Source organism: Ambystoma mexicanum, chromosome 1q, assembly GCF_040938575.1.
Source record: "Ambystoma mexicanum isolate Mex_15411 chromosome 1q, UKY_AmexF1_1, whole genome shotgun sequence".
NCBI lineage: Eukaryota > Metazoa > Chordata > Amphibia > Caudata > Ambystomatidae > Ambystoma > Ambystoma mexicanum.
Genome location: NC_090922.1, coordinates 561,661,944 through 561,683,092, shown reverse-complemented (window position 1 = coordinate 561,683,092; position 21,149 = coordinate 561,661,944). Strand labels below are relative to the sequence as shown.

Sequence of the window (21,149 nt, the reverse complement as noted above, 5' to 3'; positions counted from 1 at the left end):
TCTAGGCATTAATATTTACCACACGCCTGAACTCATGCACGCCAACAACACGGTAGCGGCACTTCCCCCCTTGCGCAAGTCAATCGGGTTTTGGGCTCGCCTCCCCCTATCCATGATGGGCAGGGCTTCCATCATTAAGATGATCGTCCTCCCCAGATTTCTCTATGGCTTCCAAAACATTTCGTATTACATTAGGGCTCCCTTCTTCCGTCTCTTAGGGAAGATACTTACAGACTTCCTGTGGGGAACTAGTAGGCACAAATTTGCATTATCCACCCTGACCCTCCCTTACGAGCAGGGAGGCATCCGGCTCCCTGATCTGGAGCGTTACTATCTGGCTGCTCAACTAAGCTTTGTGGCTAAATGGCTAGCCGATGATGTTACCCCTGAAACACTGCTCTTACAGCACTCGACGGCCCCAATCCGATTAAATGAACTCATTTGGGCCCCTCAACGTCTTGTGGGGGGGATACCCTTCTTAGCTACCCTGGGTCGTCAGGTATGGCAAAGGGTTAAAAGTCTTCTCCGCCTACAGCACAGTTACAATCCAGACACACCGCTCTTAGCTGACCTATGCCAGAACTCAGTAGACCTTGCCTCTATTCGACACTGGGAAAGGCTGGGAGTATACACGTGGGGGGACCTATACAGTGAGGGCACTTTCCGGGACTTCTCCTCCTTGCAGCTCGATGATGGCGTCCCAGCCGGTCAATTCCTTTGGTACGCAAGGATCCGCAATTTGGCTAGAACTAAATGGGACACGTGGCCTGAGGAGCCCGAATCCGACACCTTCATAACGCACCTATACAGCCTGGGAGACGGGTGGAGGCCTGTGTCCCGCATATATAGCCACCTAATTGACAGGCCTAACCCCCGCAGCAAGGACCTCAAAACCAGGTGGGAGAGTGATTTGGGCCACGAACTGTCCGAAGCTGAATGGAATAGAGCATTAGCGTTCCCCAATGCGGTATCCAGAAACTCTAGATTTAAATTAATTCAACTCAACATGCTATATCGATCATACTTGACACCGCTTAGAATAGCCAAAATATATAACCTACCCCAGCATAACTGCCCATGGTGTGGTAGAGATGAAGCCAATCTATTACACATGTTCTGGGGATGTGTCCAGGTCCGGAGACTCTGGGCGAGAGTTGAACTCCTCTGCAGCGAGGCAGGCATGACCAGATATGAATGGACTCCGTCAGAGTGCCTCCTCGGAACGTACCCCAGACTGGCCAAGTTCAAACACTCAGTCAGACTAATGGATCTGGTATGCATTCTGGTCAAAAGGACCATTGCCATGGCTTGGAAGCGACCCAGAGGCCCACAATACCAGGCATGGCACAACGAACTTGAGCGCTGGATAGGGGCGGAAACTTCAGCTTGGGAGAATGGTCTTACCACTTCCCCCGAAGACACGAGCTTGGGACTTGCTGCCTGGAAAACACTCACCTGGGCCTTACTTAACCCCCCCAATGACGATAAACCCCCCTGAACAATCAGCCCCCTGTTGACTCACAATACCTGAAACGGAACACTGGCACAGTATCCAACCTGTGCTCTCCTGCGGCCAGACCCCCCCCTTTTTGTTGCTTACATCATTGACATTATGGAGACTCGTTAATGTTGTTATTGTTTTGTTATTTCTGTTTAATTGTTTCTTCACAAAAGATCTATTTTGATGTATTCCAAATTACTACCACTGTGATTGTTTGGATCAGTGACGCAACTGTTTTATAACATAAACCCCAATAAAGAAACTCGAAAATAAATCAGAAGAAGATCAGCAGGGGAGAAGAAGAGAGAAGGTAGAAGCAAAGAGGAAGGTCTTGAGGTGCTTCCAGAACCGGAGACGGTTCTGCTCAAGTTTCAGAGAGGCTGTTCCAGAGGGAGGCACAAGCCGAAGAAAGAGATCTGCCCCCAACTCGTTGCTTGGAGAAGCTACTGACCTCAAAAGAGCTTGAGAGGGAAAATATTTCTGCAGAGAGAGTTGGAGGTATTGCGGACCCAGGCCCCAGAAGACCTTGTGGACAATGCAGAAGGTCTTGAACTTGATCTTTGCCGCCAATGGAGAAATGTCAGAGCTGGAGAGATATGATCCCTGGGCTTGAGGCCAAGGACAAGTCTGGCAGTCCTGTTCTGGATGAGTTGAAGAGGACGGAGAGCAGAGGCAGGTAGATTTAGAAAGAGGCAGTTGCAGTAGTCCAGCCTAGAGAGAACCAGGGCTCTGGAGACAGTGAGCTTCTGGGGGAAAGTGAGGAAAGGAAGAATACCTCCAAGGACGTGCTGCTGGTATTTTGACTTCTTAGAGACAAAGATGTGAGGAGAGAAGGAGAGTGTGGAGTCGAAGATGACACAGAGTCTTAGCCTCACAGGTGGGAGCAGGAAGAGGGCCTAGAGTGGCCAGCCAGAGAGTGACAGGAAAGGAAGGTGCAAGTGAGCCGAAGAGGAGGGTCTCTGTCTTACTGCCATTAAGGCAGAGGTCATTGGCGGCACACCACTCCTGGATTGCGGAAAGACAATACAGGATGAGAGAGGGAGAAGAGGAGGCTGAGGGGAGCCAGACAGCGAGCAGAGTGTCTTCCGCATAGCACTAAATGTTGGAGCAGAGAGCAACAATGCGGTGGGCGAGAGGTGCCAGGTATTGGTTGAACAGCCAGGGAGAAAGATCAGACCCCTGGGACCCAGGTAGCAAGAAAGAGGAGAGGAAGGACCCAAGTTAGACCTGGCAGGGTTGGTTAGAGACAAAGGTCGTCAGTCAGGTCCCAGGTTATCACGGAGCCGGTTAAGCAGGATGGCATGGTTGACAGTATCAAAAGCAGAAGAGAGATTTGAGTAGGATGAGGACAGAGGGGTGGTTAGTATCCAGGTTTGAGAGCAGGGCTTCACAGATGTTCAGGAGACCAGTTTCTGTGCTTCTAGCCGCTCAGCAGCCAGACTGATTGTCATGGAGACAATGAACAGATTTTGTGTGATGGTTAAGCTCGGAGATGCCCAGCTTTTCCAAGGGTTTGCCCAGAAAGGAGTAATGGAGATCAGGCAAAAGTTAGCCGGACAGGAGGGGTCAGCTGAGGGTTACTTAAGAAGAGGATGCACAAGAGTGCTTCAGGGGAGGGGAGGAAAGGGAAGGTTGCAGTGGCGAAAGAGTGGTTACAAAAACAGGCCAAGGCTGGCGGGAGGGTGTCAATGTGGTCCTTGATGGTTTTGAATGAACAGGGAAGAACCTGTTTTGACAAGACTTTCATAGATCAGACTTGTCTAGAAACCTCATCAGGGGTGATCAAAGAAGAGAAGGTGGCCGCAGGAAGGCCAGAGGTAGAGGAAAAATGGGTGGATAGGATGCCCTGGGTTTTCCAGATAAAATGTGATGCCAGGGTCATGCAGAGGGACTGGGAGGGGACAGGAGAGGTAGAGACTGCAGCAGGATTGGTCAGCTCCTTGCAGATTTTGAAGGGTTCGCCAAGTTAGATGCCGTAGAGACGCAGACTTGGATGCAAGCTCTCTTCTTAGTGTGGACAGAGAGTCGGTACTGCCTTTGGAGAAGGTGGCAGGCCAGTTTGTCAGAGGGTGCATAAGATGCCAGCCATTTCCTCTCAGCCACCCTTCACTTGTGTTTAAGGATGGCGAGAACAGAGTCGTACCAAGAGTGGCTTTGGGCTTCAAGCAGGTCCTCATGACAGGAGCGAGTACATCAAGAGTGTCAGAGAGAAGAATGGAGGTTGGGAAGAATGGAGGTTGGAAAGGGCTGTGACAGGATGCAAGTCAGCTAGGAGGTGCAGGACGGGGGAGAAAAAGTAGCAGTGAATGCCTCAGCTCACATACGCTTCATGGGTGAGATGACCGAGAAGGTGGGTGGCAGTGCAGTGGTTGGCTCGGCCTGAGGGGTAGAGAGAGATAAAAGGAGAAAGTGGTCACTCCAGGAGAGCGGTGTTGAGAGAGTTAGAGAGGGGGAGATCTGAGATCAGAACAGCCAGGGTGTGCCCTGCAAAGCGAGTCGGGACAGAAGGAATAATAGAGAGAGAAAGAAAGAATCGCAGAGGTTGCGAAATAGGACAGAGGAGGGCCAGGAAGCATTCTGGTGGATGTTGAGGTCTCCAAGGAGGAGTTGAGTGGTCGAGGCCAGGAGGGAGGAGGAGGGGTCCACCCACTCAGAGAGTAAGGAGGTAACCTGATCAGGTGGCCGGTAGATAGTAGCCACAGACATCTTTGGCTGGCTCTGCACTTCCAACAAGACGTACAAAACGCCAGAGGCAGGACGTTTATACTTGTTCTAGTGAGCAGATTATTATGGTATTGGTTAGTCAGGAAGGTTAGATATCCTGGAAATCCCTTCACAGGTGCTAAAGGGAGATCTGTTATGACCTGTGAACAGCTGCCATTTCATCTTCCCTTTTGTCAGTCAGGAACTGTGCAATCTTAAAACTTTAGGGTCGGTCCTTTTGGGAATCACAGCCAGAAGCTAATTCCCAAGCATACCTTAAAAAGAATGGAAGTAAGCCAGCCCACCTTGCTCCAGCTGCATAGTGGCAGTGGATTCCAAAGCAGAGACTATGCCATAATATTATTGGTCTAGTTAGGATTATATCCGTTAATGTACGTTGTTCCCGTCTCCAGATGGGTTGTGGGACAGACTATAAGCATAAGAAATTATAGATTACTATAGCCCACGTTTCACAACCATGCGTCCCGGCCGCTATAGCTTTGCCTCTGTAAATAGTCAACATGTGGTTGGTGGAGTGATGACTTATCTTAGTGGCAAATCTGAAGGTATCTCAGAAATCGAAATTTGACTTTTGCCGCTGATTTGGGTAAATGGCCCTCCCAGGTCAATTTGGTGTTGAAGCTTTATCGTCATTTTGCTGCTCAGCCATATTGAGCAATGGCTACTGTAAATCTGAAGAGAATGAGTCCCAAAGCTTCACTTTATTTTTAAACTAATATGTTGCATCCTCAGGTTTCCTAGGTCCCAGGTAACCTGCCATGCATTGTTTTGGAAGCAGTTATTTATATCTCAAGTAAACTGTAAGGATCTTGTACTTTTGTAATTTCCAATCATCTTCGCACAGCTCGAGGTGTGGAAATCCAGTAGCCCAAAGCAAGGTCTTCATTGTTAGGAACAGCAAGGTTTCACAGGATAGGTAGATGATTGCAAATGTTGCACATTTTCTTTCACATTATGACTGCTGGTGGAAGCACCGTGACTGAAGTGCACGTGGATAACTTGAGAGAATAGCTATGCAACTAGGTTTGATTTGTTTTTCTGTGCAACACTTCCAATGACAGGTTGCTCTCACAACTTGCGCGACTGACCGAAAACAGCAACACGTGTCTGGATAGGTCTTACTGTGAGATTTTAGTGCCTGGCTGGGCAATCTAAGATATTGTGGTACGAGGGCCATGGCAGCAAGAACGCGTTGGGTGATTGTTTTGGGGAAATATTCAATAGGATAAAGCATTTCAGATAGACATGCGTGCAAGCATAAGTGTACAGCATCAACTTTGGGACTAGATAGATTGTATTTAAGAATAGAAATCAGGGCGCCAAGATGCTAAAAGGCCTTCATCAACCAATTCAAGATAAGAGACAGACTTCACATTGTGTATAGGCGCATTATAAATAAATGTATTCACTTCCTGTATGCTCAACCTATGGTACTGTTCACCAGATATAGTTTTGAGGGTAGTATGCAAAATGCAGTATCGACATCCAGTTTGATACCATTTTCCAAAAAAGCAGCTCATCTTGCATTCCACCCTCTCCCCTGCCCCCACAGATACTTGGAGGGGGGAGTGGTTTAACGGCACACAGAATAGACAATTTCGCTACATTTCAAGCAATTCTTAGATTTAAGTGCCATGCACGTTTAATGACCTCTATGCTTACATGAATAATTTGGAATCTCTGACTTTCAGATTGCTCGCATAATAAAACAGACAGTTTAGTGTCTGGATATTTCGAAACTTGAGGGCATAATATATACATTTATCCTATTGAATAACAACGTTTTGCTGGACGGACGTGGGATTAATACAATTTTGACTGTAGGACATTTTTAGTTAATGTATGCCGCAAAATGGCAGGAGATTCTTGCAGATTAAGTATCTAGAGTCTCTTTAGGGGACATGTGGATTTTTCCAAAATGTCCACACCCCTATCTGCCACCCAACGTTATAGCTTTCAGCCACATCACCCCTAACAAGAAGGATGCTGGTAGTTAATGAATATTTTTTATTGGAACATTTGTTAGGTGCCTTATACAACATAATTGTGTTTTAAAACTCCACAAGGCTGGGGGGGGGGGGGGGGGGGGGCGCTGCTGCGCACTGCAGAAATGGCCACCTGATTCACGAGCTCCGACCCATCTAAAACCCTGAGCTTAATTTATCCTGCACTGGAGCCACCCGCGAAGCTGAAACTTGGCTGAGCAAATAGCTGTAGTCCTTGGGTACGTGCTGCACAAATCCTGCCCTCCGGCGACGGCGTACTGCCCGAAACACTGTTGAAAATTCACCGAGCCTGGGAGGAGCCGCCTGCGAGAACCGGGAGGCACATTGGCTGGGATGCAGATGCAGTGCCGAGGCGGCCAGAGAGAGGAGGAGCAGCCTCGGAACTGTCAAGGCCACTGATGCATGGGCGAGTTCTGAACACGACGGTGTGAAAAGCTCCGGATTCCACCAACACATAAGTAGGTGGACATACAGTACAACATTACCGTTGGAGGAGGTGCCAACAAAGACATCCGTTGCAAATCTCTGTGGCGGCTCGGACCCCTTGGCTGACGGGACGTGGCACTAATACGCGGAGCGTGATATTCAACCCAGACAGATCCTAGTCACAGCCCCGCACCACCTACTGCCAACACTGGTGGCGGGTCCTGCCCCAGCCGGAGAAGGAAGCGAACACAACCAAAAGGGCTGCGGAGACCGTGTGAAACACGGTGCGCCATGCGACTGCTGGCCTGAAAGCAACTGGATAGAAGTGGCGCGACGACGCACTGGGGACACGAGAACGCTACAGCAAACACCGAGTACAGCCCACACAAAACCGGGGGATAATTGCTAACTCGTGGCGTTCGTAAGGCCCCAAACACCCTCCAACGGAAAAACGACATGAAACTTGGGCAACCCAGACCCCATTGCCAACAGGGGGTTGCTGAAGATACGGGCACGGCCCAGATTGCTGGCTCGTGGGCAATACTCTCTACTATTCCCAGCCCCACACACGGGTAGTGAGCGTATTAATTCTGATTGTCACCCTGAAGCCATAAGCCCACACCAGGGACCAGAAAACGCTGGGACAAAACGCTGTACATACAACCCGTATGAAATCCAGGACTCATTGACAGTCCGTCACCGTTCAAAAGTCCCTATACTCTCTCTGTGGAACAACGTCACAGGGATTGGGCAGCCCAGTCCCCATCGCCATCACGGGGTTGCCGAAGATATGGTTGCGTCCCACGGCGCTGATTGTTAGCTCTGGGGCAGAACTTTTATGATATGGAGTTCCACAGACGGGCGGGGACCAGATTACATGCGGGCATTACCCTAAAGTCGCAAGCCCACGCGGGACCCGATAGCTCAAATCACTCATCGGGACGAGACGTTGATACACAGTCCCAGAGAGCCAGCTAGTTTGAGCCAAACGAGGACATTTAAAACTGGAGGCTGGGGAGAGCGCTGCTGGAAGCTGGCCGGAACATTGAGGCCTGAAGGGGGAGACAACACTATTTTTTGGTGCTGTGACACATATACAAGTACAAACTACTCATAATATAACCACATTACGTGGGAGGACAGTCCACTCACGGGGCCCGGGCATTAAGTGGAAACATCCAAATGGCTGAATGAGATAGACGAAACAGGCTCCTAAGCTTGACGAGACAGAGAGCTCGGACCTGTCCATAGAGTGAACAGACTCTGGAAGGTACAGGCTCCTCCACATCACTACACAAACAAAATTGGATATTAACTCATGGTGATTCGGCCACTACACATGGACGCACCCATACGGTAAACCCCGAAGCCACACCACTGATTGATCCGACCATACCCGGATCCAATAGTGACGGGAACCCACCGGCACGCAATCCCTGACTAAATCCACACAGACAAGGTCTCGAGAATACCATAGGAATCTGAGGAACCAAACACCACCAGGGGCAGACCATAAATCTAGGTTCAACCGGCACCACCATCCGGACGCTACTCGTCCAATAACTCCAAACACTACATCACCTGCCACAGAAGAGACACAAAGGTCCGGGAAAATAACGAAAGGAGCTGGCGCCAAAATAAAGGCCCCATGGATTCATTCAAGAGCAGTCAGGCACAGGGCACTACCACCGAGACACCTACCACGTCCAGCTCCCCAATTGAAACTGAAAATAGCGAAAGGGAAGACCGCCCAACAATATAGTGCAAAACAGATTTATGGCTATTAATGTTAAGCTTGATGACATTGGTTCACTGAAGGCGAGAGTGGATAAAGAAAGCTCACTAATTACCGAAGCGGAAGGAGGAATCAGCGCCAATGCAGATACTATGGCCAGGACATCACCCAGTTGAAGGAAAACTTGTCTAGGATACAGAATAAGTGCCAGGATCTGGAATCAAGATCCGGGAGAAACAATATTCGAATTGTGGGTGTGTCCGAAAAATTCTGTAAAGGGCCAATGGAAACACAGGTTGAATCCCTGCTTAAATCTTTTTTGTGATCCAGAATCTTTCTCAGAACACTTTCTAGTCGAAAGAGCGCATCGTACGCTAGCACCTGCACCCAAACCTGGAGGACCACCCTGCACGATCATCGCCCGCCTCCTCAACTACAGAGACAGAGATGCAATTCTAAGGAGGATGAGGGAACTGAGAACGCTACAACACTAGGAAAGCTGCATGCATATATATTCTGATTTTGCTGCAGGGGTACAGGCAAACAGAAGATCGTACAAACCAGTCAAGAGACTAAAAGCAAGACAAGTACCATACGCCGTGATATTCCCAGCCAAAATGAGGATCCAACATGCGGGGAGGGCACATTTTTTGAAACCCTAGCTGCAGCCATGGCCCATGTTGAGGCCTGCATACCCCTGCCCCCCAGAGACCAGAGACCTGATCAGAACAGCAGACCTCACCCTGAGGATGGAGGACACGATCCAGCTAACAGAGTGCTACGTGAGCCTTTATCCTTTGAAGTAGCTACTATATTGTTTTGATCTCGCCGGGTGCGTCTGTACGCTATCCCTGAACGGGATCGGGAGCCTGGGTCTGATGGCCATGTGATAGCAACATGACTACCTCAGGAGAACTCCACAAGGGATCATCATCAAGTTGGGGTAGATGATGCGGGTGGGATCTGGAGGGAGAGGCTGTGCCACTAAAGGCAAATCAACACGGCTTATGTTGTGTGGGCTGTTTAAAGTTGTTCGTTTTAAAGGTTTTCAAATTCATGGTCTTGCGGATGCTGATACCGCCCACACTAAACGTATAGGTTTACCTATAAAATACATGGCTGGATACAAATATACACGATTCCACCACGGGTGACAGGTTAAAGATCAAGCTTTCATCATGGAATGTCCGCAGGCTTAACAACCCCACAAAATCCAGAAATATTGGGGCCTACATAAACAGGTCCCCTCCTCACATAGTAATGTTACAGGAGACACATACTCAAGGGACCAGCAATGCGAACATATTGGCTGCCTGGGGCAAACAAACATACCATACAGGCTACTCTACCCAGGCCAGAGGGGCAATCACGATATTACACCCATCACTGGGGTTTCAATACAAGGGCCACAAAGTGGACCCCTTTGGGAGATATGTAATAGTATGGGGTAAAATAGCAGCCAAGCCAATCACATTAGTCAACACCTATGGCCCTAATATAGATGACCCGAGTTTTTACCTGAACATTTTAGAAATACTTATATCCCTGGGTAATTCCAACATCATTTGGGAAGGGGGGGGGGGGGGGGATTTTAATTCGGTCCTGGACACGTCACTTGATAGATCCTCAACAATTAAAGGGGGTCTGATAAGGCAACAATCACACCACAGCTATCGCTGGTAGACGCATGGAGGGCGCTGCACCCAAACACCAGGGAATATACATATTACTCCACAGTGCATGACTCGGAGTCACGTATTGACTACTGGCTCCTCCTGTCAGACACTGAGTAAATGTGAGATCCACCCCCGTACATTGTCTGATCACTCTCCTATATCACTGGAGCTTGTATTTCGAGACACCACCAAGCCTGCAAGACGATGGAGAATGGCTGGCAAAATACTAATGGACCCCAATATAGTTGAATGCCTACATATAGAGATCAAGGAATTCTTGACCAACAATGTGGGAACGGTTGATAGGAACTTCACACTATGGGACTCATTCAAAGTATGGATCAGGGGGTTTCTGATATACAAAACCACAGCCTACTGAAGTCTGCTTTGTGAACTTGCTGATGTCGAGACCCAACTGCGAAATATGGAAATAGCCTACAGTAACACTCATAATAAAGATAAGCTTGCTGATATTAATAAACTGTTGAAGGACTTTGATAGTCTGGCCACTAGGGAGATACTATATATTGCCGCCCCAACTCGAGCGCGCAGATACCGGGAAAGCAACAAGGCGGGAAGGTCCCTGGTCAACCTAATTAAAGCCGATCGGCAACAAAACCCAATTGCTATTATTCACTCGAGGGAGGGTAGGGTGGTCCCAGGGGAAGAGGCCATAAACAGGGAATTTTCTAAATTCTATCAGGAGGTGTACGCCAATCAGGATCAATATCAGACATACAGGAATAGCTTGATGAACTCCCAAAGCTCCCGTTAGAAACTAAATTGACCGTCGAGCAACCGGTCACTGAGGAACAAATTACCGAAGCAATAAAGGCATTGACATCCGGGAAAGCCCAGGGTTCAGATGGTCTGGGGGTCGAACTCTACAAGGAGTTTCGGAAGGAAATAGTCCTGATACTGTTAAAGGTATGGTAGGAAGCGCTGGAACTGAACATATTACCCGACTCAATGAAGGAAGCAATAATTACGTATTACCGAAACCCTGACGTCCTCCCCAGGATGTCGTTCTATAGGACCCTGTCACTAATTAATGGAGACGCCAAGATATTTGCGAAAGTGTTGGCGAATAGGCTGCTGCCTAGTATGGCAACGCTGGTTCACCCCGACCAATGCGGGTTCATCCCAACAAGATCCACTGCCTTGAACCTGCGTAGACTGTTTGGGATAACGGCACAAATAAACCCGGATGCATGCGCAGTGGCAGTTCCCTAGATGCCGAGAAGGCATTCAACTTGGTATCATGGGTGCATCTCCTCTCGGTGTTGAAAGCATTCGGTATGGGCCCTAATTTTATCAAATACGTAAAATTACTATACACAGCACCGGGTGATAGAGTCCTAACTAACCGTACAATCTGATTTGTTCCTATTGGGTAGGGGTACCAGACAAGGCGGTCCATTTTCACCTATACTATTTGCACTTACTATAGAACCCATGGCGATATTCGTCAGGCAGAAACACGAGGACTTAGATTGAGTTGGGCTTGACATTTGTAATCCTATCTCACTGTATGCAGACGTCACTCTCCTATACATTCGAGACCCCGAACCTAACCTGTCACCTCTTATGTCCGATAAACATGAATTTGCTGAGTATTCCGGATACAAGATTAATAATAGCAAATACGAGATCTTCCCGTTGACTCTAGCCACCATATGCCCAGCAGTAACTTCAGGACTCAATGGTCGACCCAACACATCCGATAGCTGGGTATATTGGTCTCTAGGGACAGACAGACACTATATTGAGACAATCACAAACAGGTGTTGCAGCTCCTTAGCGCTAGATTTCACATATGGGCCAAACTTCCTATTTCCATGTACGGTGGGTCAGCATTTTGAAAATGGTCGTCCTCCCTAAATTGCTCTACCTCTTTGTGAATATAACCATATGGCCGGGATGGACCTTCAGAAAGCTCCAGTCCATGGTAATAACATTCCTTTCGGATGGGAAAACTGCCAGAATGAAGTGGCAGAAAATGGCCGAACCATACTGTTCGGGTGGTTTTGCAGCACCAGATTTGGAACTTTATTACCAAGTTGCACAGGCGCAATTCACCAAACACTGGTATGATTTATCAGGCAAATCCCCCCATATATGGATAGAGAAATTTGCTGCATCCCCCATCGATCTCCGTTCCATTATCTTTAGTCTATTTCACAAAGACGCATGTCTCTTTGACCCCGTGAGCAGTACTGTGCGAGCATGGAACGCATTATGAAAAAGATTAAAAATAGATACTCCCTATGACCCAGACGTTCCCTTCTGGAACATCCCAGATATCCCCCCAACGTTGGACCAAACTCTACAGAGAACCTGGGACCCAAACAAAGAAATCAAAATGCGAGACATGTTCCCAAACGGGAAGTTTGTAACCGTGGATGTCTTTAGCAACACAGTAGTAAGGGGCCCACTCAGGGCACTCCAATACTACAGAATTAAATCAGCATTTAGTACATGATGGTCACTTTTCCCAGACGAACCTCCCCATGCATCCATGCCTACAAATAGCAACATCGGGCATGGGTCTAGGAATCGCTAAATTGTATGCATTAACACAGACACACACCCCTACCCTAAATGATGTCAAAGACAATTGGGAAAAGGATTTGAATACAATCACGGACGAGAAATGGTCAAAATACTGTATGCTCACCAAAACTTTATCACTGAACGCAGGCCTACGTTTCATTCAGTTCAAAGTTCCTAAATAGGCTCCACTATACTGCCCCAAATGCAAAGCACCTCAGATGGGGTCGTTCCCCATGTCCTCGGAATGTCCGGTGGTGGCTGGGTTTTGGGAAAAAGTTGAAGGGGTTATAGAAGAGAACTCAAATACTGGCCTCTCTGACTCCCCAAAAGGACTTCGGTAAGAGTGCGTAAACAACCAGGAGAATGTTTAATATCTTGTGTGTGATAGCAAAAAAGTGCATACTGCAGAACTGGAAGAACCCTTCCCCGCCACGTATAGTGAACTTCCTCCGAGAACTGTCATAGGTCAATGAATGTGAGGAACAATATACATTGACTGTACCTAAAATGTGTCGCGCAAAGTACATTTTGGGCCCCGTTCCGAATGTACTTGTGCGAAATGGTCTCCGAGGACAAAGCCTCTATATAAATTCATGTGGATCACTGTGCGATTATAACGTACCAGATGATAATTGCGTATTGTAATGTGGACTGGATGTCATGTTGTATCTGCCAAAACCATCAATAAAGCTTTTTAAAAAAAATGCCACAGGGCTACATGGGATGGGAAAAATAATAATGGCAAAACAGTTAAATATAGTCACAGTCCTTCTAGGCCTTGTGGCATTCAAATGTAAAAGTGCAAGAGATGAGAGGGGCGGCAGAGGAGTGTGCAAGTGCCTGGTGGAGGGAAGTGCAAAGGGGCCGAGGAGGAGAGAACCTCAGGCTTAGTGGTAGTGCAGGCGACTCCCATGGGTGGGATGCAAAGCTACCAAGCATGGCCCATCAAGGGCAGTACTGGTATCGACTAAAGAAGGGCCTGGAATCCTGTGAGATTCATGAACATCAGGCCACCAGTCACAGCAGCAGTGGGGCGATTATCGGGGAATGGGAAGAGGTAAAGAACAGCAGTTGAGCAATTTCCAGAATTTAAGGAGGTCTGGCGCAAGTCCGAGAGGATCAGGGAGGGCGGGATATTACTGGGGGGTTGAAATGTACCATGAAACGATAAGACAAAAGACAGGTCACGGGTCAAATTGAAACCCAGGTAAAGCAGCTCTCTGCCATCAGGCGCCATACCATCGTCCCAACAGGCAACAGCCTAAATTCTGTCCAACGTTATGTTTTGTTCACTTGTTGGTTTCAACATTCTGCACCTTCTACAGCCCAAGGCTACTCAGCTGCATTATCTATCGAGCACTACAACATTGTATAGGCATGGAAGCTCATACATAATTGTGCAGGAAGAACATTCTGTTACTTAATCTTTGATGCGTGACACACTGATTGTTGATATTAAAAGGCAAAAGTCCCATGCATGAGCAGCCTAGCCTCCCTGGAATCAAATCACCGTCTCATCTTTGCCATACTTCCCAGTTTAACTTTTAGGGCCTGTGTTGTGAGCAGCGCACACAAAAAACAAAACATATGATAACTTGTCACATCCCATGTGGGAGATGCGGGTGCAGTCACCTGCATTCTGGGAGTTCTAGTCTTTGGTTTAAAATGCGAGAATTCAGCACCACAAGCCCCAAAAACCAAAGTTAAAACCGGGACTGGATCACATTGCCCAAAGGGAATGGGGCACGTCCGAAGCACAGGACCAGCAGGTCATACATAGTTCCTGCTCTCAGATTTGCGAGTAACACTTTCAAAACCACCGGATAGGAATTAAATGGCGATAGCGAACTCTGGAGATATCTCGGGAGTATAGCCCAGGTGTAACGTTCTCGCCTTGGAAGCAAGACGAGGTAGAGCAACACAGGTTCGATCCCCGGGTCCGCGCTTAGAAACCTATGGGTATTAAGCGCGTTATAAATATGAAATGATACCCAGGATCCTTTTGTTTGGTATTAACCAATTTCATTTCCAAATGTTCCCATAGGAAACCGGTTAGGCTTGTACTTTGAACATTATTTCCAGAACATTTTTGGCTTCCCACTCCACCACTGGGACACCACTTTTCCAATTGTCAGGTTCATTAAAAATAAAAATTGGAACCCTATGAAATATGTACTCTTGGTTCGAGTCAATCAAAACAAATTTACCACGTACAGCGTCATTCGTTTATTCAAGGAAAGCCCATACGCGAAACTGGAATAGTATGCCAGCATCGGCCCATCCTAAATCCTCCTGTGCTGTCACAAGCCAAGTAGTAAACAACTAGTTGTGAGCAACAAGGAAGAGAGTGGGCAGCAATTGTTTAATATGGAGAGACTTGTCAGTTATTCATAAACCACCCCCAACAATATGACAGGTTTTTTTGTTAAGGGAGAAGAGATGGAACACCTTTCCCCATGTGCTTCTTGCTCTCTGTTCCATGTACATTTAAGTCAGATAACACGAGTATGACTGCATGGGAGCTGAACTAAAAGCAACCTGTCTTCCTCCACCCCAGCACTCACCACAGTTTAGAAGGTCGGGGCAACGGCTGCAGCAGAAGCAGGGTATCACACACCGTCAGGGACAACCGAACCCACCGCCAACTCACCCCGCCCAAACATTACACTATTGGCTAGTCAAACGATTCCGGCAAAGATTCTGTACAACTATTGGCTAGCTTTTCCGTCCATTACGTTGCGTTTCCTTGGACACACGGTCGCCCTCTCTTGCTCACCGTTGATAAGTTATCGGCATGCGTCTGTCACAATTACTTATGGTTCTATTGGATGATATCTACTGACACACAGCTTATGGGAGGCGGGTCCCGACCTAGTACAGCCCTCATATTGGTACTCCGGTCACTACAGTTACTCTGATTGATTCCAGTGGCTGGACCATTATTTGCCCCGCCCCCAAGTTCGGTTGCACTATAAAGTCCATGTGAGCAGGAGCCGGCAAGGTCAGGTGTGCTGGACCCACAATTCATAGCGCCGGAGAACTAGGCTAAACAGTATTGGAAAGCGAAGAAGGAACTATTTACAATGTTAGGATTACTTCCCGTTAGTCTTCATTCCTCTTAGTCGTGCTCTTCATCGTCGTAGTACTTACTCAGTGGCTTTCAGCATACCTCTCAACCTTTTTGTCCCCAGGGCAAGTGAACACAGAATATTTCTTTATTGGCTCCTGAGAGCCCATTGATGTGCATGGGGGGGCAGGGACTTGCGGGGTGAGTGAACGGATTGCAGGCATGCCAACATTCGTCAGGCCCCGAGAGGGAGATTTCACGACAGCAATCGGGAGAAAGTATTTTTTCCATAGGATTGCAATGGCGTTATAATTATTTTAAGCTGGAGACAGTAAAAAATAGCCCGATTTTTCATTCAGAAATCGGGAGTCTCCCACCTAAATTGGGAGGGTTGGCATGTATGGGATTGCATGCATTCTTGTCAACAACATTCTGTTCCAAAAATGGTAATTAGCAAAATTATAACTGTTAGATGGATTTCTAAACTCTGGCCTTATGGACAGAAGTTTAGGAGGCCACCCCAGTTTAGTGAAACAGGGCACCTTCTGCATAGCTCTCAACTCACACACTTTTGGCCGGTGTCACCCGCATTGTAAAGGGCTGACTCACCCGCCAAACCTCCTGGACGCCCATACATTCCAATGGGCGTCTCACCCGCCAAAAACAAAAATCAGGTGATTTCACCCGCCTTTGCAACACAAATGGTTGAGAGCTCTGCTTCTGGGTGTTATGTTCTGGCTCCGCGCGGAGGCAGAACATAGTAGGCCTCTGAGGTAGGCCGCAGTGGCGCAGCTCCAGCCGGAGTGAAAAAAAACACGCCACACGTTGTTGAAGTCTGTGCCCGGAACTGCCTCCCTTGCATGGGGGCGGGACTTTTATTCAGACGCCCTACGTCACCGCGTAGCGGGGGGCGGATGTAATATTCCTCCTTTATTATAAACAAACACAACAACTGAACACACCCACACGAATGGGCCTATACTTATGCACATAACAAATACAAACGTCATTCCCCTTTCACAGGTCTCAAAGTTCAAACTACCACACATAGTCCTTGAGCCGAGCTGGCGGCTGAGTGGCAGTTCTCAGGCCATATCTGCCACCCCGGGAGGTGGGTTCTACTGTCTTGTCAGATCTCTCACCTTCCACCTCCGGCTCACCCAGGTCTTCTTCACTCCACTGCTCCCACGTTCTGTCACCTGCATTTTCTTCGCCCTGGTGATTCTCGGGTTCGTCCTCGATCAGCGGAGAATCCTCATCTTCTTGGGGACAGTCCCCATCAGCCCAGAGGTTGCGCGGCACCGCCTTGAACCACAACTCGTTGCGCATCACCTGACGATGCCCCCTTTGTGCGTTTATCATGGTCCCTTGTGTCTCACGGACGGTCCATGGGAGAGTCTCGTAGCGGGAATCCATTTTGGACTTCGTCGGGTTCTGTAACATGACCACCTGGTCGCCCACCTGGTGGTTGGATGGTCGCGACCTCCTCTTGGCACTCATGTGGGCATTGGCGTCCCTTCTCCTTCTATCGGTGCGCCTCTCGTCGAGCTCGTCCGGTCTCCTGCTGGGGTGATGTGGAATGGACGATCTTATGACGATGCCGAACATGAGATCCGCTGGGGGAACGCCAGTTGTGCAGTGCGGGGTGACCCTGTAGTTCCTCAGGAACCGATACAGGTCGACTTTCCACAGGCTGGCATTTGCCTTCGATAGCCTCAACACTTTATTAATCGTTCTCATGAATCGTTCCACATCCCCATTCGCCTGGGGCCACCTGGGCATGATGTGGTGATACCGAATGTTCAGATCTTGCAAGTACTGTTTGAATTCCCCCCCTTGGAAGGGTGCTCCATTGTCACTTTTAATCGTGGTTGGGAGTCCATGTGTCACAAACATCTTCTCAATGGCCGGGATGACCACTTCCGCTGTCGTGGATACGACCACCTCGCCTTCGGGGTATCGGGAGTGGTCATCGATAGCCATCAGGAGGTACAGGCCCTCTCTTAGCTTGCAAAAGTCAATGCTTATTGCGTCCCACCTGCCAGAGCCTCGTTCCGCGGATAGGATGGGTTCTGGATCAGGTGGGGCTCCGGTTATAAGACACGGCAAGCAGGTGTTGACAAGTTTTTCCACCTTTTCGTCAATCCGTGGAAACCACACTCGGTGTCGAATGCGAGCCTTCGTCCGAGCCATCCCTTGGTGGCCCTCATGGGCGAGTGCCACTATCCGGTCGTGCAGGCCTGGCGGATTGACGATGCGATTTCCGCGCAGCAGCAGACCCTGCTCTGTTATCAACAAGTCCTGGCGGACGGTGAATGTTCCTGTGAGGAACGCCTTTGCCTCTTCCGTCCTGTTGTGCATGTTTTTCATGAATGACTTCCAGTCACCCGAAATGATGGCATCTTTCACCAAATCGCAGCAGGGGTCATTGCCTGTTTCCTCCGTGATGTCCTCAATGCTGACCGCCTTCGGCCTCATTGGCCGCACCACCTGGTAGATGTGCTCTTCGGTCTCTTCGGCCACCTGAACCTCCTATGGCGTCGCCGCTCTCGGGTGCCTGGAGAGAAAATCCGCTGGGTTGCCGCATCCTGGCTGATAAATCAGCTCAAAATTGTACTGCTGAAGATGTAGCAGCCATTTGGCTATTCTGGCCGGTGGGTGCGAGGAGGTGCCCATGAAGATGGGAAGGAGGGGTTTGTGGTCCGTAATCGCCGTGAACCTGCGGCCATACAGATATAGGTGGAAGTGGCGGCACCCCCACAGTAAGGCAATTGCCTCTTTCTCGATCTGAGAGTACCGCTGCTCTGTCGCCGTATGAGCTTGCGACGCATAGGCGATGGGTCTCTTCTCGCCCTCTTTGGTGACCTGCATGAGGATGGCCCCCAGGCCGACATGGCTGGCATCCACGTAGAGTTCAGTCGGAAGAGTGGTATAATAGTACGCCATTCTCGTTTCTACGGACAGCGACTCTTTGATACTCTCGAAGGCATCCTGGCAAGCTTTTCCCCATTCCGACTTCGCGTTGAGCTTTGTAAGTTCTCAAAGGGGTTCCGACAACGTGGCCAGATTTCGGATGAATCTCCCACAGTACGTGGCCATCCCCAGGAAGCTGCGGACATCGATGGGTGTCTTGGGCGGACTTGCGGCCTGTATGTCAGCGACCTTCTGGGGGTCCGGTGAGATGCCAGAACTGCTGAACTTGTAGCCAAAGAACGATATCTCTGTCATGAAAAACTCACACTTTTCCTTATGGATGGTTAGGCCCGCATCCTCCAATTGGTCCAGAAGCATCTTTAGCCTTCTCGAGTGTTCGACTTTGTCCTGGGCGTGGATCAGGATGTCGTCACTCACATTCAGGACACCTGGTTTGTCCCGGATGACTTCTTGAATGGTCTGTTGGAAGACTTTGGCCGCCGAAGATATGGCAAAGCTTAGCCGCTTGTATCTTCGCAGACCCAAATGTGTGTAAAATGTCGTTATGTACCGAGAGTCTTTGTGTAGCTTCAACTGATGGTAACCTGCTTTCAAATCAACTTTCGAGAAGACTCTCGATCCCGTGAGGTCAGCCACAATTTCGTCGAGGGTTGGCGTGATGTGGCACTCCCTCTTGAAGGCATTGTTCGGGAGGCGCATGTCTATGCAAATGCGGACCTTTCCCGGCTGTTTGGGTTTTCTTGTGACCACCATCGGGGACACCCATGGTGTCGGCCCCGTCACCTCCTCGATGATGCCTGCTTCTTCCAACGCTTTCAGTTCAATCTCCACCTGTTCACGCATGTGGAATGGGGTCCTCCGATGTCTGACGCCCCCTGGCTGGACCGAGTTGTCAATGTGGAGTTTGATCGTCTTTCTTTTCAGGCACCCAATCCCGTTCAGCAGGTTGGGATTTTCTCTACCTCTTGGGCTTCCTTGATTTGATTGACGAACTGTACCAGCCCTAGGTCCTCAGCCGCATCACCGCTCAGAAGGCATTCAATCCCCGCATTCACTACGTATACTTTGGACGGTATCCTGTTTTCACCATGGCTGAGGGTAGTGCGGAATCTGCCAACCACCGGTAGCGGCATTTTGCAGCCATATGCGAACAGGAGAGTGTTGGTGTTCTTAAGGGCTCGTCGCGGTTGCAATGTCTTGAAAGTGGCCGTGGGCATGACGTTCACCGAGGCTCCCGTGTCTATGGTCATCCATATCTGCTGGTTTTGGAGGGTGACCTGGCATTTGTGCCTGCGGAGCCCTTTCTTCTGCGTATCATGCCCACGATCCAGGGCTGACACTAGGTAGACTTTTCTTCCTTTGGTCTGCTGCTCTCTACCGGGGTCCAGTTGAATTCCTGTGATGTCATCCCCGTCTTCCTGAGTCGACGAGTTGTTCATTTCGACGCGCCTCGTGACTGCCTGCTTCTTTTTCTTTGTTCCACTCCTCTCCTGGGGGTTCTGCGGGGGCAGTAGGGGAGCGCCTGACGAACGGCACACCTTGGCATAGTGGTCCTTTCTGCCACATGCCCCGCACGTTGTGCCTTGTGCCGGGCAAATTCACCGTCCATGACGCGATCTACCACACCATCCACACTCCGTGGGCCCTGGGATCCGTGGCTGCCATCTGGCCGGTGCGTAATTGCCCGGCACAAGGCACAACGTGCGGGGCATGTGGCAGAAAGGACCACTATGCCAAGGTGTGCTGTTCGTCGGACTGTCTATTTGTGACCTGGGCCGCCATGGATGGCGCAAGGGCCGGCTGTAATTTTTGCAGAGTCATACCCATGTTGGCGGCTCTGGCATGTGCCAGCTCCCTCTGATGACCCAGCTCCAGAAGGTGCATCAAGGAGGTACCCCTCTCACCCAGCACCAACCTTCTTAGTTTCTCGGATTGGATGCCGTTGATGAGTTGTCTCCAGATTTCTTTCTCGACATCCGTGAACTCACACGACATTGCCAGTTTCCTGAGCCGGGTGTGATAGGCATCCAAAGTCTCCTCTTCCGCCTAAAACGTGGTGCAGAATATAAAAGTCTTATAATCAGGGTTGAGTTGCGGGAGAAAGTGAGCCGTCAGAGCGTCTTTCGATAGTTGGTAAAGGTCCTGGCCATCCGCGATGGTTAGCGCGTTGAAAATGCGTAGCACCTCGTCCCCCACTTTCAATAGTATGTGCGATCTCATCTTCCTGGACGAGGTTACGTCCTTGCACTCCATGGCCATCTTAAATTTTTGGAACCATAGCTGCCACCGGGGGCCAACCGAGGATGGATCCGTGAACGGATTGAATGGCTGAATCTAGGTAGAAGAGCTGCTTTGTGGCCGAGCTGGCAGTGGCGTGACCGACAGATTTGCCACGATTCTGGACGGCGTGCCAGGCCCGGGGGTGGACGTGCCGGTCGCCATGTCGTGTGTCGTCGTCCCTTGATGGTCCGTGTTGAGGCCAGCCTATGAAATCGTTGGCGGACGGGGCCGCTGCCTCTCTCCAACT

The 21,149-nt window shown here is 49.4% G+C and overlaps 1 protein-coding gene across 1 annotated transcript in view; it reads right to left on the bottom strand.

The window, feature by feature from the left end:
• The window catches only part of TOMM40 (translocase of outer mitochondrial membrane 40), a 190,621-nt gene extending 175,212 nt beyond the window's left edge, over nucleotides 1-15,409 (bottom strand). Inside the window, exon 1 of the mRNA XM_069641010.1 lies at nucleotides 15,186-15,409. The gene's annotated coding sequence lies outside the window, so the exon portion shown is untranslated. The remainder of the gene's footprint in view (nucleotides 1-15,185) is intronic.
• Nucleotides 15,410-21,149: the final 5,740 nt, after the last annotated feature.